Consider the following 3168-nt stretch of genomic DNA (forward strand, 5'->3'; position numbering starts at 1 on the left):
GGCAGGACCCAGGTCCCCAAACACTTTTTAGGACAGTAACTTGCATATTAGTCTTTAAAATGAGCAAAAATGTTGAATATTTTCTCTCTATCAGATATTTTCTCTATATAATCTTGGACTAATAGAGGTAAGGTTAGGCAAATTTGACCACAGGTTCAATAGACACAGATTGTTATTGTCAGAGTCACTTCGAATCTCCTATCTATATCGAACTGTTGTAACAATGAAAACGAATATAAAGCATTTATTTATGTCGGATCTTTCGTTTTTCGGATCCTGCACATTCGCTATCGTTTGTCAAAACGATAACGAAAATACCTGAAATTCAGACGAAAATGCATTAGGACAAAAACGAATGTCTACCACTTATTATTCATGTGCAGATGAACCTCTTGAAAGACAGTTGAAGATACTATTGTCTCGGTGTCAGCAACATAATAGCAGATTATTGGGCAAACAGCAAAAAAAAGTTAAGAAAGAAAAGTTGGCTAATGAAATTGCAGTTTTGCTCAGAATTTAATTTATATCTGAGCAAATGGGGGGAAGTGGGAAGCAGAGAGGAGACGTCTTGGGGAGGACATAGAGAAAGTCAGTGAAAACCTTCTAAAGATTGCAACAGTCTACAGTAATGAGATGGATGAATTGCGGGCTACAGCAGGCAATTTGTCAGGAAGAAACAGTGAGCTACAAGAACAGCTTCAGAGGTGCAGCATGGACTGCGATATGAAGAGCAAACTTTTAGAGTCATTGCGAATAAAGTTGTCAGAGATGGAAGAGTTGGTTATGTCTTTAGAAAGAGAATTAGCAAATGTACTCTCCCAGCTTCTTACTACAGAGAAAATGATGGTATCGCTCAATGAGCACAAAGGAAAATGCCAATTGGCCGATATCTGAACAATCAATGAGGAAAAGGGCAGTGATGAAAAATAGTCTGCTATTGCACCTATAGCTTCAAAGCAGAATGACAGTTTGATTACAATCCAAGAGAGACTTACTTTGTGCCAGATTTTGGGTGAATTTAATGCCCTAGAATCACCAATGAGTCTGTCCAATAAATTTGAAGCTCAAGTCGTTAAATTCCATTTGAGTAATGAGGTTGCATGCTCTCTTCTGAAAACATGGCTACCAGGACCTTTGGTAGGCCAGCTATCGGCACAAGTTAATGATAACTTAGCAGATGCAAAGGTGTGGAGAAAAGAGTTGCAGCGTATTGTGGTCAGTCGTGATAGTGGTATGAGTGATTTGCAACAAATGAAATTTAGGGGAGGAGATGACCCAATTTTGTTCTGCAGTGAGTATCTTGCATTGTATACGAAAGTATTCAACTGTCCTGACTTATTGGAGGATGATGCAAGTTTCATATACTCAATGGCCAATAAGTGTTATGTAAGCTATCCCACCAGAATGGCTCTAAGGAATGCTAAATCCTACCAAAATTGTGTCAATATCCTGCGAGACTTCTGTCAAGAGTTCAGGGAAAGGGAGTACGGGTCAAAGGCAGATGTATCCGTAATAAGCAGAGGTACAGGAAGGCAGAGAAAGTTCAGACATTGTAAATGGAATAGGCATAGACATAGATTTCATAAAGCCCTTAAAATTGCTAGCATGGAGCAGGAAACCACAGAAATACAGGTATCTGCAATGAAAACCTCCACCCAGGACAGGGACAGCATAACTCAAAGGCCTGATATGAAAGATAGCAGCCAGGACAGATTACACAGTTCTGAAGGAGAGACAAGAAATGACAGTTCACACCCTAAGCACAGCCAGCAACAAGACTGGATGAACATTCCAATATTTGCCCCCTGGGCTAATCTACCTTTCTGGCTTGTATGTAGTTGGACGCAAATTACATTGGCATTTTTCCTAAGTAATATGGCAAAGTTTACCAATACTGCTGTGTAGTATAGAAAAGTATGCCAACTGTATTGCAATTAGACATGTGCAGAGTAAAATATTTCATTTCGGAATTTCGCTTTCGTCCGAAAACTTAATTTATTTAGTTACTCCCGAAATTCGTTTTTATTTATTTCGTTTTTCGTTCAAAAATTGCATTCGTCCGAAAATCCACATGAATTACGGTCGAATCTGTCTTTGAAGGCTTATGGTTTCTGTCGAATGTATAAAGAAGATTCGACGGAGCTAGTATATAGCATACTTTAGAACCCCTGTTAAAGTCTAATTTGCAAGTTACTGTCCTAAAAAGTGTTTGGGGACCCGGGTCCTGCCCCAGGGGACATGTATCAATGCAAAAAAAAGTTTTAAAAACGGAGGTTTTTTCGGGAGCAGTGATTTTAATAATGATTAAAGTGAAACAATAAAAGTGTAATATTCCTTTAAATTTCGTAGGGGGGGGGGGTGTCTATAGTATGCCTGTGAAGGGGCTCATGTTTCTGGTGCTTAGAACTGTCCCTGCACAAAGTGTCATTTATGCAGGAAAAAAAGTCCTTTAAAATCACTCGCAGCTATTATGAATTGTCGGCTCCGTAATACAGAGAACACTTATTGAAAGTCATTGATAAAAAAAAAAAAATAATTAAAAAAAAAGCGTGGGGGTCCCCCAAATTCAATTACCAGGCCCTTCAGGTCTGGTATGGATATTAAGGGGAACCCTGCCTCAAATTTAAGAAAAAAATTGACGTGGGGTTCCCCCTAAATATCCATAACCAGACCCTTCAGGTCTGGTATGGATATTAAGGGGAACCCGCGTCAAATTTTTAAAAAAATTGACGTGGGGGTCCCCCTAAAAATCCATACCAGACCCTGTATCCGAGCACGCAACCTGGCAGGCCGCAGGAAAAGAGGGAGGGATGAGAGAGCGCCCCCCCTCCCTCCTGAACCGTACCAGGCCACATGCCCTCAACATTGGGAGGATGCTTTGGGGGTCTGTGACCCCTCAAAGCACCTTGTTCCCATGTTGATGAGGACAAGGGCCTCATCCCCACAACCGTGGCCGGTGGTTGTGGAGGTCTGCGGGCGGGGGGCTTATCAGAATCTGAAAGCCCCCTTTAACAAGGGGACCCCCAGATCCCGGCCCCCCCTGCTTGAAATGGTAAGGGGGTACAAAAGTACCCCTACCATTTCACAAAGAAAGTGTAAAAAAATTGTTAAATAAGACAAACACACTTTTTAAAAATTCCTTTATTAAAAATAAAAAAAATAAAAAAA

General features: G+C 40.6%; 1 pseudogene; it reads left to right on the forward strand.

The window, feature by feature from the left end:
* The first annotated feature begins 355 nt into the window (after window positions 1-355).
* On the forward strand, window positions 356-1905 carry LOC143925810 (posterior protein-like; annotated as a pseudogene).
* Window positions 1906-3168: the final 1263 nt, after the last annotated feature.

Source organism: Lithobates pipiens, unplaced genomic scaffold (assembly GCF_037356315.1).
Source record: "Lithobates pipiens isolate NorthernLeopardFrog02 unplaced genomic scaffold, aLitPip1_a1.2 Scaffold_10, whole genome shotgun sequence".
Taxonomy (NCBI): domain Eukaryota; kingdom Metazoa; phylum Chordata; class Amphibia; order Anura; family Ranidae; genus Lithobates; species Lithobates pipiens.